Source organism: Fukomys damarensis, unplaced genomic scaffold (assembly GCF_012274545.1).
Source record: "Fukomys damarensis isolate Sample0158 unplaced genomic scaffold, DMR_v1.0_HiC HiC_scaffold_10, whole genome shotgun sequence".
NCBI lineage: Eukaryota > Metazoa > Chordata > Mammalia > Rodentia > Bathyergidae > Fukomys > Fukomys damarensis.
The window spans coordinates 33,097,152-33,111,329 of NW_022900922.1; positions in this window are offsets into that span (position 1 = coordinate 33,097,152).

Consider the following 14,178-nt stretch of genomic DNA (forward strand, 5'->3'; position numbering starts at 1 on the left):
AAAAAAAAAAAAAAAAAAAAAAAAAAAAAAAAAAAACCATCACAATCTCCACACCATTTATATATGTGTACATATATATAATTTCTTTTCTAAAAGCATATTTTATAAACTTTTCTCAGTAATGTTATGAACATATTCATTGTGGCTGTGCCATGCTTTTCATTTATCCCCACTTGACTTCTGTTTGTTTCTCTGGGTGAAGAATCAGGTTCTGAGAGTGCCGTGCTCTGCCCCTCCTGAGCTCTCTCCTCGAATCCAGCTGGGCTGGCTGCCCACAATGAGTGACGCGCAGATGAGCTTGTCCTCCCTGCAGACTGTCTCTTCGTCATTCTGCTTTCTCAGAATGATTCCGTCCTGTTTCCTAGGCTTCAGGGGATCCCCTCTCCACCCTGCTCCCTCTCTCCATCCTGGTTGCTGTGTTTGCTGACCAATCTGTGTCCTTCTCAATGCCCATATTTGCCATTTAGTGTTTCTCATTGCCAGACGCCGTCTCTCCCGATGTAGTGGTTTCCCCTCATTCATGGGGATGTTCCAGGAACCTTGGGAGATGCCTGAAATCCCAGATGGTGCTAAATCCCATATGCACTGTGCCTTTTCTCTACCTGCACAACCGTCGTGAAGTTTAATTTATAAATTGTCCACAGTAAGAGATTAACAGCTCGTACTAATAAAATAGAGCAATTATAACACACTGCGCACTGTAATAGAACTTCCAGCATCATTGTTCTTCCATGTCAGGACCATTATTAAGTGAAAGAAGGGTTCTTAAGCACAGGCACGGGGACACACGACAGTTGATCTGAGCACCCAGGCAGTTGCTGCATAAGTGTGGTGAACACTGCACAAGGGATTCATGTCCAGGTGGGATAGAGTGAAACAGCAGGGAATTTCGTCACTCTGCTCAAAAAGTTGTGCGTTTTAAAACACGTGAATGTTTGTCTCTGAGTTTTTCATTCAATGTGTTGAGACCCCATTGATCTTGGCTAACTGGAACTGCAGAAAATGAACCATGCACAAGAGAAGCTCGCGACGCTGTTTAATTTGGGGCACAGTCATCCAATTAGATCTCCCTTGATTTTTCTTTGCTCATTTGTGTGTGATCAACTACAAAGCTCTGGGGTCTCGGGGAGAGGATGGCAAACTCTTCCGGCAGAGGACCAGGTAGTCAATGTGTCAGATTTTGCCAATGAAACAGTTCCTGTTGCAACCACTCAGTTCTGCTATTGTCATTTGAGCACAGAAGCAGCCACAGACAACATGCAGGAGAGGCCACCGTACAGTAAAACTGTGCTTATGGGCACTGAAATGTCAAGTTCACAAAGAAAGAAAGAAAGAAAGAAAGAAAGAAAGAAAGAAAGAAAGAAAGAATTTTGAAATGCATAACATTTTTTGCAACTCACAAAATAGTTTTATTTTTTGAACTATTTTGAAATGTAAAAAGCATTAAAAATGCAAGAAGCTCACAGGCAGTATGGAAATAGAGGCGGTGGGCAGAATTTAGCCTGAGGGCTGTAGTTTGCCCTGGTCTAGAGGACAGAGCCTGAACTTTGGGGTCAGACAGACCAGGATTTGAATTGTGTTTCTCACTTACTAGCTGCACGACCTTGGGCAGGTTACATAATCCTCTTAAACGCCAGACCTTGAAGAGTCGCTGTGAACATTAGAGATAACTTGTGTAAAGTTTCCGGCATGCAGAGGGCACTCAGCAAGTGCAAGTTCCCTTTTGATTTCTCTTGAGATCTTTCTCAAACTAGAATTCAATAGCCCAAGAGCACAAAGTCTGCCTTGAACCCTTTTCTGGCAGAGAAGACTGGGCAATGCGTACAGGCTGGCTTCGGCCCACTCAGCGTGCTCTTTGGCCTACTTGCAAACCCACATGTGTGTGCACAGAGCTCTCACGTTCTCATAAATTTCCCACTGCTGTGGGGCAGGAAGAAAATGACCTCTCGCTGTGTTCAACTACAAGGAGTCCTGGCTTCTGGCTTGTGTGGGAGATGCTTCCGATTTAGCAATTCCTCTGCCTTGTACATCTCACAGTGTGTCAGACTGAGGGTTTTTAAATCAAAGACTTTAAAGAAAAATTTAAAAATCGAGTGCGTAATTCTGTATATTGCCAGAGACTTTTCATGGACTCAAAATCCTATTATCTCCAGGTGCCCTGCCATCAAAGATCGGAGGTTGCCGGGGATTTGGCTCAGCGGTTCTGCTGCCTGCCTCGCAAGTACAAGGGCCCGAGTTCCGCCCTCAGTACCAAACCAAACAAACAAAACAAAACAAAACAAAACAATCCAAAGATTGGAGGCTGCAACCCCTGGGTGAGGGAACTTTCCAGACCTCTGCTGAAGTCACCTACTTCCCTCTCCAGACAGATTCTGTGCTGGACATCTCGGCGCATTACGAGCTGACAGTGATTCTCATGCCTTTGTTCATCTTGTGAAGCTTTAGCGAAGCATAGAAGGCTGGGTGAGTTACAGAGCACAGAAACTTATCTTTTCTCAGTTTGGAGGCCGGGTGCTTTGAGGTCGGGGTGCCGCATCTGATGAGGCTTCTGTCTTGCTTCTGAGATGCTGCCTGGAATGCTGTGTCCTCTGGAGGGGGATGATGCTGTGTTCCCACGTGGCAGAAGAGAAAGGAATGAATGCCCCCCCAACTGGGAAGACAGAGCTTTCCTGCCCTAAACTCCTCCCAAAGGCCACCTCTTGACACTTGCTTTGGGGGTTAAGTTTGTAACACATGAGATTGGGGGATACATTTCGACCACAGCATATGTGTGACTTCATGAACACCTGGTTTTTTTAGTATCATTTTATGGGAGGAAACCAGGTTGGGATGGTCACCAACATCTAACTGTCTAGACTTCTATCCACTGTGAAGCCAGCTTTCAGGGCTTCTTCTCCACCCTGTGTTGGGGCCAGCTTGTTTGTTCACTACCCAGTGTTAGAGTGAGAGAGAGAGAGCAGTCTCTATAGAGTGGAATTTGTCCCTTGTTTGTTCAGACATCCGGCAGCGGTCACTTGGCCATAGCTCTCTGGTCAATGTGTTGTGAAAGTTTGCTGAGTTTGTCTGTGAGCTCGGGGAAGAAGGAAGGGGCCATGCAGGGAAGGGGAAGGGTGACAGGCTGGGCCTCGTGGGTGCCCAAGCCACTGGGCTTGGTTTTGAGCCAGAGCCTTGGGCGTTGCACTGATGCAGGTCCAGATCTCAAAGCTGGTTCTAACCAGGTGTTGAGTTTTTCGACCTCTTCAGGTCTCATTTTTTTCATCTGTACAGTAGGAAAGAGAGCTCATCTCACAATGAGTTTGGAAAACGGGAGTGCATGGTTTACAAACAGTGCTTAAGGAATAATAGCTGTTACCAGTAAGAAGCAGTTCATAAACCCACCAGGCAGGAGAGGCTGGGCTCCACTCTGGGGAAAGGGGGTCGAGACCCCAGGGGCTTTTCATTTATTTCTCACGCACTTAGGCTCTGTCTTCTGTGTGACTCTGCAGCACCTCGTCTTCCTGTGGGACTCAGGCTGACAGAAAGGCTTCTATCTGGAACGGCAGCTAGAAACAGGGAAGTGAAGCATAGCACATCTCATACTGGCTTGTGGGGCTGGAAGTTCACTTCTCCTCACCTTTGCTGGCAAATCAAGGGATAGAGCCAAGCCCGACTGGGAGAAAAGACAGAATATGGCAGAGGTAACCATATTGTAAAACACCACGAGTCAGGATTTTTATGCAAAATAACCCATAAGAAGCACAATAAAGTGAGGTACAGGAAAGACATATAAATGTTGAATAAACATTGGCCTTGGGTATGCTGTTAGACTTGATTATTTCCAGAATAAATGATTCCTTAAGAATTTTCTGAGAGGAGGTTTTCACTGTCACTCTCTTGTCAGGTTTATATAAAACTGAAGATTACTGTACATACTCTCCCAGCAGTTGTCAAATACCCAGAGTCCCGTGGAAGCCAAGCTTCTGTTTGTCTTCTCCCAGGCTTTCAGAGGCAGGCAGTGTTCAAAGCAAACAACTCCTTTCTGTCAGCCAATCTAGGTTTTTAAGGTAAATTTGGAGAAATCCATAGCATCCTGCAGACATTAATTTAAGTATGGTAGCGCACGTGCATACACACACACACACACACACTCACTGATTTGTCAATCTTTTGGGTCACGCAGGATTCTTTAGTTACAGAGAACAGTATCTATTCTAGGAAAAAAAAAAGAAAAAAAAAGAGATCTAGTATGGGCAATTAGGTAGCTGAGAAAACTTCCAGGAGAGCTTTGCACTTAAAGACAATGAGTGAGTTACAAGGCGAGTTCTGCTGGATCATTCCATTCAGGAGCAGCTGCCCACACCGACGTGACACACTGTCACTAGGACTTGTGCCAAGTTGCCCTTGAAAGCCAGCTGCTTCCCTTCCTCGTGCTGTGCCACCTTGCCAGAACGGGTCCTGGGTGACTTCTTCCTGTATTTTACATTTTTAACTTCAACACTTCCTTCTAAGTCAAAATCTTGTACATTTACTACCATTACCAAGCAGTCCCAGGTAGTGTCCCTAACAGTTGGAAAGTGGGACCTCCCCTGCTGACAGTCTCTGTGCCCCCCTGAGGTGTTCTTTAGCCAGGAGGAGCGAGACATCTGGCTGTCTGTTTTATTTTTTGGTGTTGGAGACTGAACTGGGGACTGTGGCCATGCTAAGCATGCACCCTTCCACCAAGCTACAGCCCTTCCTGGTGGTCTATATTTTTATGATGATAGCAGCTATCAGTGACTGATGATCATTGCCGAGGTCCATTAATTTGTTGGGGCTGGCGAACTGGTAATATTCTGATTGTACAATTTCTTTAAACATTTGTATTTGGCTCAGTTTAATACAGGGATTTTTTCATTTTATTTACGGTTTGGTTCTCTGTTGTTCAGGAGATTATGGAAAACAAAGTAACTGTTTGGTTCTTTTCCTTTATTTATTGGTTTTCAGGATCATGATTAGGTTCTTCATTATGCTATCATTCTCTAAAGACGATCAACTATTTTTTTAAAAGTCAACATGATTTCATGTATTAAAACACATTTGATGAGTTTTCCAAGTAATAATTTTTGGTTTGAGACGGTCTCACTATCTAGCCCAGGCTGGCCTTGAACACATGGTACTCCTGCTTCAGCCTCCCCACGGCTAAGATCACGTGTGTATAGTATCAGGTTTATTTGGTGTATTTCGGGTGTCAAACAGAACCAGCCACTTCTCTAAGAAGCCTGGTTTCCTTCAGTGAGAAGTGACATTTGGAAATCCCGACCTAGGCACCAACACTTACCATTGTTAGTTGGTAGTTGTTTCTAGGTCTCTCCAGTGGACAGACATAGGAAATGCATATGTATCTGCGTGTGTGTGTGTGTGTGTGTGTGTGTGTGTGTGTGTGCCAAATACATGGATTTATACTGATACTCACAGTTCAAATCCATGACTAGGTTTTTACATCTAAATGTAAACCTTCCTTTCTTCTTTCCCTCCTCCCCGCTCCGTCCCTTTCTCCTTCCTTTTTTTCTGCCTTCCTTTTCATTACTACTGTCCTTCCTTTCTTTGATTTTACTATGTTGGGGATTGAATTCAGGATCTTGTGGATGCTAGGCAAGTGCTCTGCTACCAAGCTACATTCCCATTCCCCCCCACCGACTCCCATTCTTAATTAAACCCTTTTTATATTAAAAATCTATGCATCATTTTTTCCCCTACTGAAAATCTTGATCCTCAGAAATCTAGGACAGCTGGGTATAGTGGTACAGGCCTGTAATCCCAGCATCCAGGAGGATGAGGCAAGAGGATTGCTATGAGTTCAAGGACAGCCTGAACTACAATGCAAGACCCTGTCCCCCCAAAATCCCCCAAAACCAAAAATCTAGGAGATGATATAATTAGGATAGTCTATATTTACTCATTTAGTTATCTCCTATTGGAAACACAATAACACAAACACCATCAGAATTACCATGAACAGTCAAAGTGTTCATTCTTGCCGGGATTCCTCACTCCCCCATTGGTGGATGACTCCTCCTTTCCCAAGCAGGAAGCCTATAGGCAGGGTCCTTTGTCCCCTTCAAGCTGCAGTTTGTCTTGGTGATACCAATGTGCACATCCTCGGTGCTACCAATGTGCACTTCTCCTCATGTTGTTGTCTTTCTGGCCATTTTTATTGTCTGAAGTTTGTTCTCTGTTTGCTTCTTCAGAAAAGGTTTAAGGCAACAATATATTCTGAACTTTTTGTTTAAACCCTGGGCCCAAAGCCATTTCTACAGAATGAAAAACCACGAATCACACTTTCTTTCCTTGTTTCTATTTTCTTCTAGCAGAAAATTGGGTGATAATTTAGTTTTCTTTTCTTAGAAGCTTCTACATGTTTTGCATGTGTGCGTGCGTGTGTGAGCCTAGATACCCATGGAGTTTTTAATTCTTTTTCAAAGTCTAGTAATTTATACTAGACTATGTTTTGGTGGTATTTTTAGGTATTCACTATGTTTTTTCTATAGGGAATCTCAAATTATTTTTTTCTAGGAAAGAAAGTATTTCTAGGATTTGTTGTATATTTAAAAATATTTGTTCTGCTTCCTTGGTTTGTTTTTTCCCCCTGTTATCCCAGATCTTATATCAGCTTTGCCTTGTCTTCGGTATTTGTCACTTTATTCTATATTCTATTTAGTTTTCCATATTTAAAAATTTTTAATAGGTCTTTCTTTTTTTTACTTCTCTTAAGATGTTATATATTGTATTTATTTTTATTTCTCAGTTTTGAATACAATACCCGAGTGCTGCCACATCGATTTTGGGTTTTTCTGAGTGCTGAATTATGGTGTTCTTTATTGTTTTATATCCTTTTGTTTTGTATACTTTTAGGGGCTGGAGATATAATTCAGTGGTAGAATACTTGCCTATTATGTATGGGATTTGGGGTTCAATCCCTGGCACTGAAAGTTAACCAATCAATCAACTAACCATCCAGCCGACCCAACTACACCAAGCCAAACCAAACCAAACCAAAACAAAACAAAACAAAATGTATTTTAATATTTTTTTTAAAATAGAAGGTTACAGTCTTGGTTTCTTCTCTAGACATCACTTGTTTTTCTGTCTGGTGTTTATTAACTATACAGATATTTTCCAGGCTCTTTTACTTATAATAACTTCACTGGATTTGATCACAATGTTCTTATTTAAAGAATTAATGAATGAATGGACTTTTAGAAGGAGCATAGCTTGCAGTACTCTTTTTAATCTTATTTCCTAGTTTTTTCACCTAATAAAAATATGGCAGCTTAATTTTTCAAGATTCTCAGGTTCTGATCTGTCTCCCCTTTTGAGGGCCATCTCTTTTCTTTGTCTCTGCTCATTTTAACTTTCATTCCTCTCCCAGAAGTGTCAGCCTGGGGGCCTGTGCTGAGGCGGAGCCTGGCTTGCAGGTACTGGAAACTCCAGAAGCAGGCGTCTCTAAGTCACCAGTCCTCACTGCAGGTCTTGTACTCATCTCCAGTTAGATGTGGCAAAAACCCTTCCACTTGTGCTGCCCTTCTCAGAGGGCCTCACTAAGCACTCATTTATCTACTCAGTGTGTAGTAGTGAGGTGACACCTTGTGCCTAGTCTTGTGCATTCCAGACAAGCCACACCCTAGCTCTTTTTATTTAATTTTTTGGAAAGGGTCTCACTAAGTTGTCTAGACTGGTCTTGAACTCGCAACCCTCTTGCCTTATCTTCCCCTATAGCTGGGACCATAGGCATGTACCCCCATACCTGGAATAAGCTCTCCTTTAAATACCTGGCTATTTTGAGGTTCTCCTGTTTGCAGGCCCCTCAGGCACCTCTCTGTGTGTCCTGTCACATGGTGCTGAGACCACACAGACTGTGTGACTGTTGGTAGTGTGTCCTCATGAGCTTGTATTTTGGGATTCATGGGAGAGATGCTGTCATCTAGTTTTGTTATAATTGTTGTCCATGGCAATTTGCTTTTGTCATTTAGTTGCTTTAGCTGTTTTTTTAAAAAATGTGTGGAGATTTAAAACTTTGTACTTGCCTCCATTTTTTTTTTAGAATTTGCTCTACAGGTATTCCCATTTGAAACTCTTCATAATCCAACAAAACTAAACCATGCAGGTGTATCTGATTGGTTGAGGTTAGGTCACGTGTCTTTGGTATCTTTGTTCTCATTGCATGGGATGCTGGGAAAGTAGTTTCTGGCTTCCAACTTTGGAAGGTGGAACTCATAAAATTGGAAATGCCCTACAGTGGAAAAGATATTGAAAAAGCATGAAGAGGCTAGAGATTTAGCTCAGTGACACTGCACCTGCCTCGAAAGTACAAGGTCCTGAGTTTGATCCCCAGTACTGAAAACAAAGCATGCAATATATTTAATATGAATAATGGATATATGAGCCAAGGCTTGGGTTTTATATGCATTAACTGGCTGGATGCCTTTGAAGAATCTTTTAAAGAGCTCAGAGTTTCCAGCTTCCTGAAATAGTTGTCATAGCAATTTGCCAAACGTGAGAGACAGCAGTTACTCTTAGGACAAAGTCATTATTTACTAAAGACAGCACATTTCATTGTAGCAATGAAATGATGATATTTAGGAGGTTAGAACAGTTTATCTGTTGAGAGGACTGGGGAACAGATGCATTCATCTTATATACCAGTTGTTGAAGCTGGTTTATAAGATCTGAGTGTCACAAGCTAGCTGTGTGTCTACACAGAGCCCTTGACTCTAGGGAGGAACTGTAGCATGCTGAGTTTAATCTTGTGACTTCTGGGGAAATTTCTAGGGTCTGAGGACCAACTATGGTCTGCTACTGCTCATAGAACCCTGTGCATTGTACTGTTGAGCAATTTTGTCTCCATTAATGCTGTCTCTTTTCTGATTTATCCCAATGTGTTCATTTTACCCTAATGGTCAGTCACAGGGGTCTTAACATGCTTTGGAGTGAACTCTTGTGGCTTATAAATCAAGACATTCAGGAATAAAATCCTTGAAACCTCTGTACATATCTGCACATTGGGTTTCCTTAATTCTTTAATCACAGTGGCCTGAGTTGCATAGGAATTACATAATCTTCCTGCAGACAAAGCTGACAAATTTGCAATATACACATATAGCTATCTAATCCTTTTTGGTAAACAGACCACACATTTCTGCCCCAGCCAAGGTTTCCTGGTAGAACGTGTTATTTATAGCATGGCGTATGTGTGCCTCGAAATACAGCATGGGTAACAAGACACGACAACTATCAGCTGAACCCTAAGGGAGGAGGTTTCCTCTAACATTGTCTTGTTTCCCATTGTGCTGCTAGATTTACTAAAAGTGCTTGAAGCATATCATTTCAGGACTGCCCAATTTGAAAATGTCCTACTCTGTCACAAGGACACAGCCATCTCCTGAGGACATGTGGCTTTTCAGGAGTAGGGGACCTGCTGATCTGGGGCCATGGTTGCTGCTGAGGGCTGGCAGGGTGGAGCAGCAAAATGCAAAATCCTCCCAGGTAGCGCACATTGGGATGCACCAGGCACATCATGAACACATCCCAATAATCAAATCCTCCCTGAGGATTTGCCCTTTGATCTTCACTTTATAGGAGACAACTTTAAATACCAGAGAGATTACTTTGTCTAAGCTCATCAGCCTGACAGGTGGCAGAACTGGAATTCAAGCCTGGCTCTGGCTGATTCCTAAGTCCAGGTTCTTTACAACTGTGTCACTTTGGGTCTTGATGCTGACAGACAGAGAAGGCCAGCTTCATGGGTATCACACTGGTTCATATGTTTTCAGTGTCTCACTGTTTGCTTTAATGCTCTGCTGTCACCATCTTGAAATTCGTAAGATGTTTTTCAACAGGAGGCCCTGCATTCTCATTTTACAGTGAACCCAGAGCATAATCATGCAGTCATACCTTAGACTGCTGGAATTTGTACTGAGCAAATGCTCACACCTCTTTCTGGTGAGAGCACTCCTGGATGCTCTCAATCTCCTAGGCCTCAAAAGCAGGCTGAGGAGCTCAGTGGTAAGAAGGTGCAGGAAAGAGCTGCAAAGAAGGCAAAGAGGGAGGTCAGATGGAGCCCCTGACAGATGCTGGCTTCCACTGGCTCCTATCTGATGCCTCTTTGGCCCATTCTTTTCTTTCTCCCTGGTTCTACTTGCCCTGTGCATGCAGAAAATGCTGTGGAGGGTAATGTACTGGCATTAGGGTCTACCCCTCCTTGTTCCAAAGCTCACGATCATCTTGCAAACCCTACATGTGGACAAAAAGATGTGCTTCTTACTTTCAAATCTTTCAGTTTGTGCTCCCATTCTACCATACCTCCAGTCCTAGTCAACATTTAGTGTCATAGCTGGACCCATTTGTCCTTGGGAAAATGTCAGCCCAGTGTTCCAGATGTTTGTTTCCAGACACTGACTGAACCAGTGCTCTTGGGAGTTCTGTAGCATCATGAGCAAAACCTAGACTCTCTTGCAGGTTTCTGGGATCTCAGAACAAGGGTCACTTCCAGGTTGCACACTATTCCCAGACTCCATCCAGCTCCTCTCCTTTGTACTCATGCTGTCCCACTCTGTTCTAACCAAAGGTCAAGGGTCTGTCAGCAGCAGGACAGGAATTGTGGCTGCTCATCTTCGCATTGCCAGTGGCTGTCACAAAGCCAGGCACAAGGGAGGACTTAATGATAAGTGTGTGTATAAAGTTTTAAGTATCTATTTATTTATTTGATGGGGGTCTCACTAGTTGTCCAGGCTGGTCTTGAACTGGAGCCCAGGAGGTAGACAATCCTCCAACCTCAGTCTTGTGAGTAGCTGGAACTATGGGGCATGCCATCCATTGTTTTTCTTAAAGCTATTTTGATTTCTGAATTTTTAAATAGATATTTGGCATGACATACAATTACTTTGAACCAGAAAAAACCCATCAATAAATATTTTAAAACTATAACTAATATACAATAAAGTACATAGCTCTGAAGTGTTTAGTGTGATACACTTTGATAACTGTCACACAGCTTTGTAACTACCACCTCATATAAGACAGAGTGTTTCTGTTCCCGTAGAAAGTCTCTGAATGTCTCCTTTCTATCCAGACCCCCTGCTATGGTTTTCCAAAGATCATGTGTTGGAAATTAAGTTCCCAGTATCATAAAGTTGAGAGGTAGAAGCTGTAATTGGTGATTAGGCCATGAGGGCTCTGTAATGCTTGGCTAGGGGTGTAGAGCAGTGGTGGACCCTTCCCTAGCATGTGCGAGGCTCTGTATTTAATCTCCAGCACTGCAAAAAGAAAAGAATGGATTAATGCCATTGTCACGGGAATGCATTCCTGATAAAAGGATGAATCCAGCCCCCTTCCCTGCCCCTACTTACTCTCTTCTTCCTTATCACATACTTGCGCTCTAGCTCTACTACCATCTGCCATGGAAAGCTGCAGCATAGAGGATATCACCCAGTGCAGAGCTCTCAACTTTCTCTATTGTCCTGATCCAAAGCACTTGGCATTTAAAAAATACTAACCTTTTCAGCAGCTAAGCTGTTCTCTGCTCCACCTTTGTGGGCTTTTTCTTTCTGGTAAAACTAAGAACTTTTAAAATGAGCTTTTGGCTCCTGTTTTTCAGTGTAAATCTCACTAAAAGCAATAGGCAGTACTCATGCCACTGAACACTGGGCTGCCTTGAAATTTCTTCCACCAGATCAGTCTGCTATCTTTAATTTTAATTTATGGAAAAGTCTCAGCACATGAGCAAAATGGAGACAAATTTTCTTCCAGAACATAACACAGATGGCTTGGAGTTCAACTATCAGTGGACTCTTGTTCTTAACTGAAAACTCCTGTCCCTAGTATTTACCATTTGCTTTTTTATTAACATCTTGATCTTCTGACTTCCAACCAGAATTTCCCATCAAGCTCAACTTACAGCATTCTAAGGATACTTCCCCAGCCACGATCTCCAAACCTTTCCAAATTCCTCCTTGAACCAGTTACAAGGGAGTTTAAACTACATGGTCAGATACAATCACAGTAGTAATCCCACTCCTGGTACCAAAATCTGTCTTTGTTACTTTCTTCCTTGCTTTATTTTGGCTCACATTTAAAACATTTCAGTTCTTGCATGATTGTAAGGCAGCTATGCTCACCACTATACCACCGAAGCAGACAGTTCTTGCATGATTGGCAGTGTGGTGGAAGGTCCAGGGTGGAGGAAAGCTGCTCATGTCATAACAGTCAGGAAACAGAAAGTCAATAAGGAGCTGGGAAGAGAGACATACCCTGCCTGCTTATTCCCACAATGCTCCTTCTTTTCCAACCTTCTAATTAATTGCAAGATTTCACCTTCCTTCGTTTCTTTCTTTCTTTCTTTCTTTCTTTCTTTCTTTCTTTCTTTCTTTCTTTCTTTCTTTCTTTTTTTGGGATCAAACTCAGGACCTTGCACTTGTGAGGCAGGCAGTGGGACCACTGAGCTAAATCCCCATCTAGATCTCACCTTCTAACAGCCACTCAGCTACATCAGTCACCTTCCAAAATCATGTGGCTTTGGGAGCATTTTAGATTTAAACCATACATCACCAGAAAACGAAAACATTGTCTTTGTCCTGAAGATTGATCTACTTTCTGATTTATGCCATAATGTTTTAAAAATTGTTCCTCTTACTTTTCACTGGTGAGTAGTACCCCATTGCATGAATGCACTATAATTCATTTACCCTTCTCCAAGTCTCAGTGGTGAGTGGGTGAGGGAACTAGAAACCCACACAAGGAATAAGCCATCCCTGAGGATCTTGAAGGGCAGCATTGGTGAGTGTAATAGTGCTTTTGGGTTCTAACATGGACTCTTGAGATTGTAGTGTTACTTTTAGTGAACAACCCCAATCCAAGCCAAGTTTGCTTTGCTTTGTTTTCTTGACTGTGGTTGCACTGGTGGTTGACACTCCCTCTGATCATGGTGGACTACAAAGGCATTTCTCTCTTTTTTTTTTTTTTTTTTTTTTTTTTGGTACTGGGGATTGAACTCAGGACCTTGTGCTTGCGAGGCAAATGGCAGAACCCTTGAGATAAATCTTCATCTCCAGAGATTCTTACAAAGAAGAAACAAACAGATATTAACACAAAACTTTCTTTTCAATAAACTAGCAATGTAAATGAAACAAATTAGCTTATGTAGTAAAAATATTTTCTAAACAGTGGAATATATGATTTGGGGATGTATTCTAACTTTTCCCTACTTTCTATTTACCTGTGTTATATTTTGCTCTTTATTTGTATACAGACTTCAGGAAAATAAAAACTTGTAAACTATTTTAATACTAAATGTATTGAGATATGATGAGATTAATACAAGTTACCTTTGGTTTCTACAATTGTAAGAGGTGCTCGAAGTTATGACTATTGCTTTCCAGATATTTATTATTTTTCTTTTCTTGAAGTATATATACATATTTTGGTTTATTCATATAAGGGAAATCGTGATATTTAAGCTTGTGTGTCTTATTTCACTTGACATTATGCTGTCAAATTGTGTCCATTTACCTATGAATGCCTCAAGTTCATCTTTTTTTATGGTAGCCTAGTACTTTGCTGTGTATAAATACCACATTTCCCTTACTGATTTATCTATTGATGGAAATATTATACTGTTTCCAAGACCTAGGTATTATAAATTGTGCTGTTACAAACACGAGTATATAAATGTCCCCATACTCTGATAAGTTTAACCCTTTTGGGAAGATACCTAGGAGGGGCATAGACAGAGGACTCACATCAAGAATACATGAAGAACTAAAAAATAATTAGACCCTCATATAAAAGACTGAGCATTTATAAAAATTATTTTTGAGATACAGTTTCCATAAGTTGCTCAGGCTGGCCTTCAATTTGTGATACTCCTGCCTCAGTCTCCTGAGTAGCTGGGATTACAGCTGTGTACCCAGCAGAGAGGAGGGCTTTTTGTTCTTGTTGCTGTTGTTCTACTTCAATGAGTGCGATGTCAATGTTGATTCTTCTGAGGTCCTTATTTCCCCTTCACCTTTCTAATTCCTTAGCTGTGCTCTAGATGGTTAAAACTGCTCCTGAATGGGACCCTCTGGGTCTAGGATCCAGTCTTCCCTGTACTCTGAACACATGCCCCCTCTTGGCCTACTTCCCTTCCCTTCCCTTCCCTTCCCTTCCCTTCCCTTCCCTTCCCTT